At 39.7% G+C, this 13,611-nt stretch overlaps 8 non-coding genes across 8 annotated transcripts; all 8 read right to left on the minus strand.

Moving 5' to 3' along the window:
- Positions 1–693: 693 nt before the first annotated feature.
- TRNAR-UCG (transfer RNA arginine (anticodon UCG)) lies at positions 694–766 on the minus strand. The gene has a single exon. It is a non-coding gene; the product is annotated as a tRNA-Arg (tRNA).
- A 647-nt stretch (positions 767–1,413) lies between these two features.
- On the minus strand, positions 1,414–1,486 carry TRNAR-CCU (transfer RNA arginine (anticodon CCU)). Its single transcript has one exon. It is a non-coding gene; the product is annotated as a tRNA-Arg (tRNA).
- Positions 1,487–2,281: 795 nt separating this feature from the next.
- Positions 2,282–2,354, minus strand: TRNAR-UCG (transfer RNA arginine (anticodon UCG)). Its single transcript has one exon. It is a non-coding gene; the product is annotated as a tRNA-Arg (tRNA).
- Positions 2,355–3,000: 646 nt separating this feature from the next.
- On the minus strand, positions 3,001–3,073 carry TRNAR-CCU (transfer RNA arginine (anticodon CCU)). The gene has a single exon. It is a non-coding gene; the product is annotated as a tRNA-Arg (tRNA).
- Positions 3,074–4,588: 1,515 nt separating this feature from the next.
- On the minus strand, positions 4,589–4,661 carry TRNAW-CCA (transfer RNA tryptophan (anticodon CCA)). The gene has a single exon. It is a non-coding gene; the product is annotated as a tRNA-Trp (tRNA).
- A 795-nt stretch (positions 4,662–5,456) lies between these two features.
- On the minus strand, positions 5,457–5,529 carry TRNAR-UCG (transfer RNA arginine (anticodon UCG)). Its single transcript has one exon. It is a non-coding gene; the product is annotated as a tRNA-Arg (tRNA).
- A 647-nt stretch (positions 5,530–6,176) lies between these two features.
- Positions 6,177–6,249, minus strand: TRNAR-CCU (transfer RNA arginine (anticodon CCU)). The gene has a single exon. It is a non-coding gene; the product is annotated as a tRNA-Arg (tRNA).
- A 1,515-nt stretch (positions 6,250–7,764) lies between these two features.
- On the minus strand, positions 7,765–7,837 carry TRNAR-CCU (transfer RNA arginine (anticodon CCU)). Its single transcript has one exon. It is a non-coding gene; the product is annotated as a tRNA-Arg (tRNA).
- Positions 7,838–13,611: the final 5,774 nt, after the last annotated feature.

Genomic DNA, 13,611 nt, shown 5'->3' on the forward strand with positions numbered 1-13,611 from the left:
TTCCCATTTTCATCCTCTTCCATCCCCGACTTTAACGCTCTCTTCTATGCTATAATGGAGACTTTGCAATTTTAGCAAGTGGAGAGAAATTGGAGAACCACTTTCGACTCCACACTTCTTCTTCACTTACTTCTTTTCTCAATATACTGGGCTTAGAAAATGGTATCAAGCCATCCTTATCATCAGTAGGACACGGAAAGAGGCACTAAGTCTCCTAACCAAGTTCAACCACACTCTGCAACTTAACCATTGCACTACAAATTAGGCAACGGGGGCATTAGCAAAGGCAGCCAATGTGCCGATCCTTTATACATTTTGTGTAGTACTTTTCTTACTCGGAGGCAAAATCAGCACTTTAACTGCCCAAATCATACAGATTTTACACATGTACCACTCTATGCACACATAGGCACACACCTTGCAGTTCTTCTACACACACTTAAGCTAAAAACCCATTCTGTCACGTCAAAATTCTGCAAACCTATTACATATTCAGTGCGTCGGCATAGAAGCACTTTTTAATGCCACTAAAATGCACAAGTAGTTAGACTGAAGATGCAACCTAAATGAGTTTACAGTATGTACTCCACTTTATTAATGATTAGTAATGAGAAAGTGAGGACTACAAGAGTATTGGAAAATACTTTTTACCACTCTGAATGTAAAGCAGATTGTGTGACCATTGGCCAAAAACGACCACGAAGGGACTCGAACCCTCAATCTTCTGATCCGAAGTCAGACGCCTTATCCATTAGGCCACGCGGTCATCCGTTCACCTGAGATGATTTTTATCATGTAGGTGGTATGCATGGATGGAGAACATATTATTGAAAGGTATTCAGGTTTACATCCCATAGTGTTCTTTCAGCTCTTTTCGCTGGAAGCACTTTTTTGGAATCTATATATTGAGAATTTTATGAGTACAATATGCTTTTGTTTTCCTTTTTGCATACAAACCTCTTTCCTCATGAGTTTAAAGCTCATTTGTATGCTCTACATAGATCTGGACGTTTCCAGACGTGGAGTGAAACTGTTTTGAAAGTAGTACAAATTGCTCCTTCCTGCATATGCTAATTTTTCACACTCACATAGGTTGTATAAGTTTTATGAATCCTGGCTTGACCTATTCAAGTAACTGAAAGCCTGTCACCACCTCTAGAAACAAGATTCACACCAATCCAATTCAAATCATTTTTTCCAAAGGAATATGTTCTGGCCGGTCGAAAATGCATCTCACAAAAATAGGCATTTAAAAATCTACTTTGTAGTTTCAGAACACTAACATGACTGTGAAGTTTACACAAGTAAAAGGGGACAGTTTCAAAGTACCTAATCCCTCATAAACTTCCGAGAGGAAGCATGTAATAAATCTACCTAATTTTCTGGAAAAGAAAGAGGCAGGATTTTTGTTATCACCTCAGATGGGACTCGAACCCACTATCCCTGGCTTAGGAGGCCAGTGCCTTATCCATTAGGCCACTGAGGCACACATGCATAGCTCTTTTCTAGAGGCATTATTTAAATGTATTCTATGGTCAGACACCGGTGTGTGCACACAGGGCATTTCTCACTTCTCTCTATAAGTAAACTTCCCATTTTCATCCTCTTCCATCCCCGACTTTAACGCTCTCTTCTATGCTATAATGGAGACTTTGCAATTTTAGCAAGTGGAGAGAAATTGGAGAACCACTTTCGACTCCACACTTCTTCTTCACTTACTTCTTTTCTCAATATATAGGGCTTAGAAAATGGTATCAAGCCATCCTTATCATCAGTAGGACACGGAAAGAGGCACTAAGTCTCCTAACCAAGTTCAACCACACTCTGCAACTTAACCATTGCACTACAAATTAGGCAATGGGGGCATCAGCAAAGGCAGCCAATGTGCCGATCCTTTATACATTTTGTGTAGTACTTTTCTTACTCGGAGGCAAAATCAGCACTTTAACTGCCCAAATCATACAGATTTTACACATGTACTACTCTATGCACACATAGGCACACACCTTGCAGTTCTTCTACACACACTTAAGCTAAAAACCCATTCTGTCACGTCAAAATTCTGCAAACCTATTACATATTCAGTGCGTCGGCATAGAAGCACTTTTTAATGCCACTAAAATGCACAAGTAGTTAGACTGAAGATGCAACCTGAATGAGTTTACAGTATGTACTCCACTTCATTAATGATTAGTAATGAGAAAGTGAGGACTACAAGAGTATTGGAAAAGACTTTTTCCACTCTGAATGTAAAGCAGATTGTGTGACCATTGGCCAAAAACGACCACGAAGGGACTCGAACCCTCAATCTCCTGATCCGAAGTCAGACGCCTTATCCATTAGGCCACGCGGTCATCCGTTCACCTGACATGATTTTTATCATGTAGGTGGTATGCATGGATGGAGAACATATTATTGAAAGGTATTCAGTTTTACATCCCATAGTGTTCTTTCAGCTCTTTTCGCTGGAAGCACTTTTTTGGAATCTATATATTGAGAATTTTATGAGTACGATATGCTTTTGTTTTCCTTTTTGCATACAAACCTCTTTCCTCATGAGTTTAAAGCTCATTTGTATGCTCTACATAGCTCTGGACGTTTCCAGACGTGGAGTGAAACTGTTTTGAAAGTAGTACAAATTGCTCCTTCCTGCATATGCTAATTTTCACACTCACATAGGTTGTATAAGTTTTATGAATCCTGGCTTGACCTATTCAAGTATCTGAAAGCCTGTCACCACCTCTAGAAACAAGATTCACACCAATCCAATTCAAATCATTTTTTCCAAAAGAATATATTCTGGCCGGTCGAAAATGCATCTCACAAAAATAGGCATTTAAAAATCTACTTTGCAGTTTCAGAACACTAACATGACTGTGAAGTGTACACAAGTAAAATGGGACAGTTTCAAAGTACCTAATCCCTCATAAACTTCCGAGAGGAAGCATGTAATAAATCTACCTAATTTTCTGGAAAAGAAAGAGGGAGGATTTTTGTTATCACCTCAGATGGGACTCGAACCCACAATCCCTGGCTTAGGAGGCCAGTGCCTTATCCATTAGGCCACTGAGGCACACATGCATAGCTCTTTTCTAGAGGCATTATTTAAATGTATTCTATGGTCAGACACCGGTGTGTGCACACAGGGCATTTCTCACTTCTCTCTATAAGTAAACTTCCCATTTTCATCCTCTTCCATCCCCGACTTTAACGCTCTCTTCTATGCTATAATGGAGACTTTGCAATTTTAGCAAGTGGAGAGAAATTGGAGAACCACTTTCGACTCCACACTTCTTCTTCACTTACTTCTTTTCTCAATATACTGGGCTTAGAAAATGGTATCAAGCCATCCTTATCATCAGTAGGACACGGAAAGAGGCACTAAGTCTCCTAACCAAGTTCAACCACACTCTGCAACTTAACCATTGCACTACAAATTAGGCAATGGGGGCATCAGCAAAGGCAGCCAATGTGCCGATCCTTTATACATTTTGTGTAGTACTTTTCTTACTCGGAGGCAAAATCAGCACTTTAACTGCCCAAATCATACAGATTTTACACATGTAGCACTCTATGCACACATAGGCACACACCTTGCAGTTCTTCTACACACACTTAAGCTAAAAACCCATTCTGTCACGTCAAAATTCTGCAAACCTATTACATATTCAGTGCATCGGCATAGAAGCACTTTTTAATGCCACTAAAATGCACAAGTAGTTAGACTGAAGATGCAACCTGAATGAGTTTACAGTATGTAGTCCACTTTATTAATGTTTAGTACTGAGAAAGTGAGGACTACAAGAGTATTGGAAAATACTTTTTCCACTCTGAATGTAAAGCAGATTGTGTGACCATTGGCCAAAAACGACCACGAAGGGCCTCGAACCCTCAATCTTCTGATCCAAAGTCAGACGCCTTATCCATTAGGCCACGCGGTCATCCGTTCACCTGAGATGATTTTTATCATGTAGGTGGTATGCATGGATGGAGAACATATTATTGAAAGGTATTCAGGTTTACATCCCATAGTGTTCTTTCAGCTCTTTTCGCTGGAAGCACTTTTTTGGAATCTATATATTGAGAATTTTATGAGTACGATATGCTTTTGTTTTCCTTTTTGCATACAAACCTCTTTCCTCATGAGTTTAAAGCTCATTTGTATGCTCTACATAGCTCTGGACGTTTCCAGACGTGGATTGAAACTGTTTTGAAAGTAGTACAAATTGCTCCTTCCTGCATATGCTAATTTTTCACACTCACATAGTTTGTATAAGTTTTATGAATCCTGGCTTGACCTATTCAAGTAGCTGAAAGCCTGTCACCACCTCTAGAAACAAGATTCACACCAATCCAATTTAAATCATTTTTTCCAAAAGAATATGTTCTGGCCGGTCGAAAATGCATCTCACAAAAATAGGCATTTAAAAATCTACTTTGCAGTTTCAGAACACTAACATGACTGTGAAGTGTACACAAGTAAAATGGGACAGTTTCAAAGTACCTAATCCCTCATAAACTTCCGAGAGGAAGCATGTAATAAATCTACCTAATTTTCTGGAAAAGAAAGAGGGAGGATTTTTGTTATCACCTCAGATGGGACTCGAACCCACAATCCCTGGCTTTGGAGGCCAGTGCCTTATCCATTAGGCCACTGAGACACACATGCATAGCTCTTTTTTAGAGGCATTATTTAAATGTATTCTATGGTCAGACACCGGTGTGTGCACACAGGGCATTTCTCACTTCTCTCTATAAGTAAACTTCCCATTTTCATCCTCTTCCATCCCCGACTTTAACGCTCTCTTCTATGCTATAATGGAGACTTTGCAATTTTAGCAAGTGGAGAGAAATTGGAGAACCACTTTCGACTCCACACTTCTTCTTCACTTACTTCTTTTCTCAATATACTGGGCTTAGAAAATGGTATCAAGCCATCCTTATCATCAGTAGGACACGGAAAGAGGCACTAAGTCTCCTAACCAAGTTCAACCACACTCTGCAACTTAACCATTGCACTACAAATTAGGCAACGGGGGCATCAGCAAAGGCAGCCAATGTGCCGATCCTTTATACATTTTGTGTAGTACTTTTCTTACTCGGAGGCAAAATCAGCACTTTAACTGCCCAAATCATACAGATTTTACACATGTACCACTCTATGCACACATAGGCACACACCTTGCAGTTCTTCTACACACACTTAAGCTAAAAACCCATTCTGTCACGTCAACATTCTGCAAACCTATTACATATTCAGTGCGTCGGCATAGAAGCACTTTTTAATGCCACTAAAATGCACAAGTAGTTAGACTGAAGATGCAGCCTGAATGAGTTTACAGTATGTACTCCACTTTATTAATGATTAGTAATGAGAAAGTGAGGACTACAAGAGTATTGGAAAATACTTTTTCCACTCTGAATGTAAAGCAGATTGTGTGACCATTGGCCAAAAACGACCACGAAGGGACTCGAACCCTCAATCTTCTGATCCGAAGTCAGACGCCTTATCCATTAGGCCACGCGGTCATCCGTTCACCTGAGATGATTTTTATCATGTAGGTGGTATGCATGGATGGAGAACATATTATTGAAAGGTATTCAGGTTTACATCCCATAGTGTTCTTTCAGCTCTTTTCGCTGGAAGCACTTTTTTGGAATCTATATATTGAGAATTTTATGAGTACAATATGCTTTTGTTTTCCTTTTTGCATACAAACCTCTTTCCTCATGAGTTTAAAGCTCATTTGTATGCTCTACATAGATCTGGACGTTTCCAGACGTGGAGTGAAACTGTTTTGAAAGTAGTACAAATTGCTCCTTCCTGCATATGCTAATTTTTCACACTCACATAGGTTGTATAAGTTTTATGAATCCTGGCTTGACCTATTCAAGTAACTGAAAGCCTGTCACCACCTCTAGAAACAAGATTCACACCAATCCAATTCAAATCATTTTTTCCAAAGGAATATGTTCTGGCCGGTCGAAAATGCATCTCACAAAAATAGGCATTTAAAAATCTACTTTGTAGTTTCAGAACACTAACATGACTGTGAAGTGTACACAAGTAAAAGGGGACAGTTTCAAAGTACCTAATCCCTCATAAACTTCCGAGAGGAAGCATGTAATAAATCTACCTAATTTTCTGGAAAAGAAAGAGGCAGGATTTTTGTTATCACCTCAGATGGGACTCAAACCCACAATCCCTGGCTTAGGAGGCCAGTGCCTTATCCATTAGGCCACTGAGGCACACATGCATAGCTCGTTTCTAGAGGCTTTATTTAAATGTATTCTATGGTCAGACACCGGTGTGTGCACACAGGGCATTTCTCACTTCTCTCTATAAGTAAACTTCCCATTTTCATCCTCTTCCATCCCCGACTTTAACGCTCTCTTCTATGCTATAATGGAGACTTTGCAATTTTAGCAAGTGGAGAGAAATTGGAGAACCACTTTCGACTCCACACTTCTTCTTCACTTACTTCTTTTCTCAATATACTGGGCTTAGAAAATGGTATCAAGCCATCCTTATCATCAGTAGGACACGGAAAGAGGCACTAAGTCTCCTAACCAAGTTCAACCACACTCTGCAACTTAACCATTGCACTACAAATTAGGCAACGGGGGCATCAGCAAAGGCAGCCAATGTGCCGATCCTTCATACATTTTGTGTAGTACTTTTCTTACTCGGAGGCAAAATCAGCACTTTAACTGCCCAAATCATACAGATTTTACACATGTACCACTCTATGCACACATAGGCACACACCTTGCAGTTCTTCTACACACACTTAAGCTAAAATCCCATTCTGTCACGTCAAAATTCTGCAAACCTATTACATATTCAGTGCATCGGCATAGAAGCACTTTTTAATGCCACTAAAATGCACAAGTAGTTAGACTGAAGATGCAACCTGAATGAGTTTACAGTATGTACTCCACTTTATTAATGATTAGTAATGAGAAAGTGAGGACTACAAGAGTATTGGAAAAGACTTTTTCCACTCTGAATGTAAAGCAGATTGTGTGACCATTGGCCAAAAACGACCACGAAGGGACTCGAACCCTCAATCTTCTGATCCGAAGTCAGACTCCTTATCCATTAGGCCACGCGGTTATCCGTCCATTTGAGATGATTTTTATCATGTAGGTGGTATGCATGGATGGAGAACATATTATTGAAAGGTATTCAGGTTTACATCCCATAGTGTTCTTTCAGCTCTTTTCGCTGGAAGCACTTTTTTGGAATCTATATATTGAGAATTTTATGAGTATGATATGCTTTTGTTTTCCTTTTTCCATACAAACCTCTTTCCTCATGAGTTTAAAGCTCATTTGTATGCTCTACATAGCTCTGGACGTTTCCAGACGTGGAGTGAAACTGTTTTGAAAATAGTACATATTGCTCCTTCCTGCATATGCTAATTTTTCACACTCACATAGGTTGTATAAGTTTTATGAATCCTGGGTTGACCTATTCAAGTAGCTGAAAGCCTGTCACCACCTCTAGAAACAAGATTCACACCAATCCAATTCATATCATTTTTTCCAAAGGAATATGTTCTGGCCGGTCGAAAATGCATCTCACAAAAATAGGCATTTAAAAATCTACTTTGCAGTTTCAGAACACTAACATGACTGTGAAGTGTACACAAGTAAAACGGGACAGTTTCAAAGTACCTAATCCCTCATAAACTTCTGAGAGGAAGCATGTAATAAATCTACCTAATTTTCTGGAAAAGAAAGAGGGAGGATTTTTGTTATCACCTCAGATGGGACTCAAACCCACAATCCCTGGCTTAGGAGGCCAGTGCCTTATCCATTAGGCCACTGAGGCACACATGCATAGTTTTGTCTAGAGGCATTATTTAAATGTATTCTATGGTCAGACACCGGTGTGTGCACACAGGGCATTTCTCACTTCTCTCTATAAGTAAACTTCCCATTTTCATCCTCTTCCATCCCCGACTTTAACGCTCTCTTCTATGCTATAATGGAGACTTTGCAATTTTAGCAAGTGGAGAGAAATTGGAGAACCACTTTCGACTCCACACTTCTTCTTCACTTACTTCTTTTCTCAATATACTGGGCTTAGAAAATGGTATCAAGCCATCCTTATCATCAGTAGGACACGGAAAGAGGCACTAAGTCTCCTAACCAAGTTCAACCACACTCTGCAACTTAAACATTGCACTACAAATTAGGCAACGGGGGCATCAGCAAAGGCAGCCAATGTGCCGATCCTTTATACATTTTGTGTAGTACTTTTCTTACTCGGAGGCAAAATCAGCACTTTAACTGCCCAAATCATACAGATTTTACACATGTACCACTCTATGCACACATAGGCACACACCTTGCAGTTCTTCTACACACACTTAAGCTAAAAACCCATTCTGTCCCGTCAAAATTCTGCAAACCTATTACATATTCAGTGCGTCGGCATAGAAGCACTTTTTAATGCCACTAAAATGCACAAGTAGTTAGACTGAAGATGCAACCTGAATGAGTTTACAGTATGTACTCCACTTTATTAATGATTAGTACTGAGAAAGTGAGGACTACAAGAGTATTGGAAAATACTTTTTCCACTCTGAATGTAAAGCAGATTGTGTGACCATTGGCCAAAAACGACCACGAAGGGACTCGAACCCTCAATCTTCTGATCCGAAGTCAGACGCCTTATCCATTAGGCCACGCTGTCATCGGTTCACCTGAGATGATTTTTATCATGTAGGTGGTATGCATGGATGGAGAACATATTATTGAAAGGTATTCAGGTTTACATCCCATAGTGTTCTTTCAGCTCTTTTCGCTGGAAGCACTTTTTTGGAATCTATATATTGAGAATTTTATGAGTACGATATGCTTTTGTTTTCCTTTTTGCATACAAACCTCTTTCCTCATGAGTTTAAAGCTCATTTGTATGCTCTACATAGCTCTGGACGTTTCCAGACGTGGAGTGAAACTGTTTTGAAAGTAGTACAAATTGCTCCTTCCTGCATATGCTAATTTTTCACACTCACATAGGTTGTATAAGTTTTATGAATCCTGGCTTGACCTATTCAAGTAGCTGAAAGCCTGTCACCACCTCTAGAAACAAGATTCACACCAATCCAATTCAAATCATTTTTTCCAAAGGAATATGTTCTGGCCGGTCGAAAATGCATCTCACAAAAATATGCATTTAAAAATCTACTTTGCAGTTTCAGAACACTAACATGACTGTGAAGTGTACACAAGTAAAACGGGACAGTTTCAAAGTACCTAATCCCTCATAAACTTCTGAGAGGAAGCATGTAATAAATCTACCTAATTTTCTGGAAAAGCAAGAGGCAGGATTTTTGTTATCACCTCAGATGGGACTCAAACCCACAATCCCTGGCTTAGGAGGCCAGTGCCTTATCCATTAGGCCACTGAGGAACACATGCATAGCTCTTTTCTAGAGGCATTATTTTAATGTATTCTATGGTCAGACACCGGTGTGTGCACACAGGGCATTTCTCACTTCTCTCTATAAGTAAACTTCCCATTTTCATCCTCTTCCATCCCCGACTTTAACGCTCTCTTCTATGCTATAATGGAGACTTTGCAATTTTAGCAAGTGGAGAGAAATTGGAGAACCACTTTCGACTCCACACTTCTTCTTCACTTACTTCTTTTCTCAATATACTGGGCTTAGAAAATGGTATCAAGCCATCCTTATCATCAGTAGGACACGGAAAGAGGCACTAAGTCTCCTAACCAAATTCAACCACACTCTGCAACTTAACCATTGCACTACAAATTAGGCAACGGGGGCATCAGCAAAGGCAGCCAATGTGCCGATCCTTTATACATTTTGTGTAGTACTTTTCTTACTCGGAGGCAAAATCAGCACTTTAACTGCCCAAATCATACAGATTTTACACATGTAGCACTCTATGCACACATAGGCACACACCTTGCAGTTCTTCTACACACACTTAAGCTAAAAACCCATTCTGTCACGTCAAAATTCTGCCAACCTATTACATATTCAGTGCGTCGGCATAGAAGCACTTTTTAATGCCACTAAAATGCACAAGTAGTTAGACTGAAGATGCAACCTGAATGAGTTTACAGTATGTACTCCACTTTATTAATGATTAGTAATGAGAAAGTGAGGACTACAAGAGTATTGGAAAATACTTTTTCCACTCTGAATGTAAAGCAGATTGTGTGACCATTGGCCAAAAACGACCATGAAGGGACTCGAACCCTCAATCTTCTAATCCGAAGTCAGAAGCCTTATCCATTAGGCCACGCGGTCATCCGTTCACCTGAGATGATTTTTATCATGTTGGTGGTATGCATGGATGGAGAACATATTATTGAAAGGTATTCAGGTTTACATCCCATAGTGTTCTTTCAGCTCTTTTCGCTGGAAGCACTTTTTTGGAATCTATATATTGAGAATTTTATGAGTACGATATGCTTTTGTTTTCCTTTTTGCATACAAACCTCTTTCCTCATGAGTTTAAAGCTCATTTGTATGCTCTACATAGCTCTGGACGTTTCCAGACGTGGAGTGAAACTGTTTTGAAAGTAGTACAAATTGCTCCTTCCTGCATATGCTAATTTTTCACACTCACATAGGTTGTATAAGTTTTATGAATCCTGGCTTGACCTATTCAAGTAGCTGAAAGCCTGTCACCACCTCTAGAAACAAGATTCACACCAATCCAATTCATATCATTTTTTCCAAAGGAATATGTTCTGGCCGGTCGAAAATGCATCTCACAAAAATAGGCATTTAAAAATCTACTTTGCAGTTTCAGAACACTAACATGACTGTGAAGTGTACACAAGTAAAATGGGACAGTTTCAAAGTACCTAATCCCTCGTAAACTTCCGAGAGGAAGCATGTAATAAATCTACCTAATTTTCTGGAAAAGAAAGAAGGAGGATTTTTGTTTTCACCTCAGATGGGACTCAAACCCACAATCCGTGGCTTAGGAGGCCAGTGCCTTATCCATTAGGCCACTGAGGCACACATGCATAGCTCTTTTTTAGAGGCATTATTTAAATGTATTCTATGGTCAGACACCGGTGTGTGCACACAGGGCATTTCTCACTTCTCTCTATAAGTAAACTTCCCATTTTCATCCTCTTCCATCCCCGACTTTAACGCTCTCTTCTATGCTATAATGGAGACTTTGCAATTTTAGCAAGTGGAGAGAAATTGGAGAACCACTTTCGACTCCACACTTCTTCTTCACTTACTTCTTTTCTCAATATACTGGGCTTAGAAAATGGTATCAAGCCATCCTTATCATCAGTAGGACACGGAAAGAGGCACTAAGTCTCCTAACCAAGTTCAACCACACTCTGCAACTTAAACATTGCACTACAAATTAGGCAACGGGGGCGTCAGCAAAGGCAGCCAATGTGCCGATCCTTTATACATTTTGTGTAGTACTTTTCTTACTCGGAGGCAAAATCAGCACTTTAACTGCCCAAATCATACAGATTTTACACATGTACCACTCTATGCACACATAGGCACACACCTTGCAGTTCTTCTACACACACTTAAGCTAAAAACCCATTCTGTCCCGTCAAAATTCTGCAAACCTATTACATATTCAGTGCGTCGGCATAGAAGCACTTTTTAATGCCACTAAAATGCACAAGTAGTTAGACTGAAGATGCAACCTGAATGAGTTTACAGTATGTACTCCACTTTATTAATGATTAGTACTGAGAAAGTGAGGACTACAAGAGTATTGGAAAATACTTTTTCCACTCTGAATGTAAAGCAGATTGTGTGACCATTGGCCAAAAACGACCACGAAGGGACTCGAACCCTCAATCTTCTGATCCGAAGTCAGACGACTTATCCATTAGGCCACGCTGTCATCGGTTCACCTAAGATGATTTTTATCATGTAGGTGGTATGCATGGATGGAGAACATATTATTGAAAGGTATTCAGGTTTACATCCCATAGTGTTCTTTCAGCTCTTTTCGCTGGAAGCACTTTTTTGGAATCTATATATTGAGAATGTTATGAGTACGATATGCTTTTGTTTTCCTTTTTGCATACAAACCTCTTTCCTCATGAGTTTAAAGCTCATTTGTATGCTCTACATAGCTCTGGACGTTTCCAGACGTGGATTAAAACTGTTTTGAAAGTAGTACAAATTGCTCCTTCCTGCATATGCTAATTTTTCACACTCACATAGTTTGTATAAGTTTTATGAATCCTGGCTTGACCTATTCAAGTAGCTGAAAGCCTGTCACCACCTCTAGAAACAAGATTCACACCAATCCAATTCAAATCATTTTTTCCAAAAGAATATGTTTTGGCCGGTCGAAAATGCATCTCACAAAAATAGGCATTTAAAAATCTACTTTGCAGTTTCAGAACACTAACATGACTGTGAAGTGTACACAAGTAAAATGGGACAGTTTCAAAGTACCTAATCCCTCATAAACTTCCGAGAGGAAGCATGTAATAAATCTACCTAATTTTCTGGAAAAGAAAGAGGGAGGATTTTTGTTATCACCTCAGATGGGACTCGAACCCTCAATCCCTGGCTTTGGAGGCCAGTGCCTTATCCATTAGGCCACTGAGACACACATGCATAGCTCTTTTTTAGAGGCATTATTTAAATGTATTCTATGGTCAGACACCGGTGTGTGCACACAGGGCATTTCTCACTTCTCTCTATAAGTAAACTTCCCATTTTCATCCTCTTCCATCCCCGACTTTAACGCTCTCTTCTATGCTATAATGGAGACTTTGCAATTTTAGCAAGTGGAGAGAAATTGGAGAACCACTTTCGACTCCACACTTCTTCTTCACTTACTTCTTTTCGAATATATACTGGGCTTAGAAAATGGTATCAAGCCATCCTTATCATCAGTAGGACACGGAAAGAGGCACTAAGTCTCCTAACCAAGTTCAACCACACTCTGCAACTTAACCATTGCACTACAAATTAGGCAACGGGGGCATCAGCAAAGGCAGCCAATGTGCCGATCCTTTATACATTTTGTGTAGTACTTTTCTTACTCGGAGGCAGAATCAGCACTTTAACTGCCCAAATCATACAGATTATACACATGTACCACTCTATGCACACATAGGCACACACCTTGCAGTTCTTCTACACACACTTAAGCTAAAAACCCATTCTGTCACGTCAAAATTCTGCAAACCTATTACATATTCAGTGCGTCGGCATAGAAGCACTTTTTAATGCCACTAAAATGCACAAGTAGTTAGACTGAAGATGCAACCTGAATGAGTTTACAGTATGTACTCCACTTTATTAATGATTAGTAATGAGAAAGTGAGGACTACAAGAGTATTGGAAAATACTTTTTCCACTCTGAATGTAAAGCAGATTGTGTGACCATTGGCCAAAAACGACCACGAAGGGACTCGAACCCTCAATCTTCTGATCCAAAGTCAGACGCCTTATCCATTAGGCCACGTGGTCATCCGTTTATCTGACATGATTTTTATCATGTAGGTGGTATGCATGGATGGAGAACATATTATTGAAAGGTATTCAGGTTTACATCCCATAGTGTTCTTTCAGCTCTTTTCGCTGGAAGCACTTTTTTGGAATCTATATATTG

This window comes from Triturus cristatus, chromosome 4_1, assembly GCF_964204655.1.
Source record: "Triturus cristatus chromosome 4_1, aTriCri1.1, whole genome shotgun sequence".
NCBI classification, from domain to species: Eukaryota; Metazoa; Chordata; class Amphibia; order Caudata; family Salamandridae; genus Triturus; species Triturus cristatus.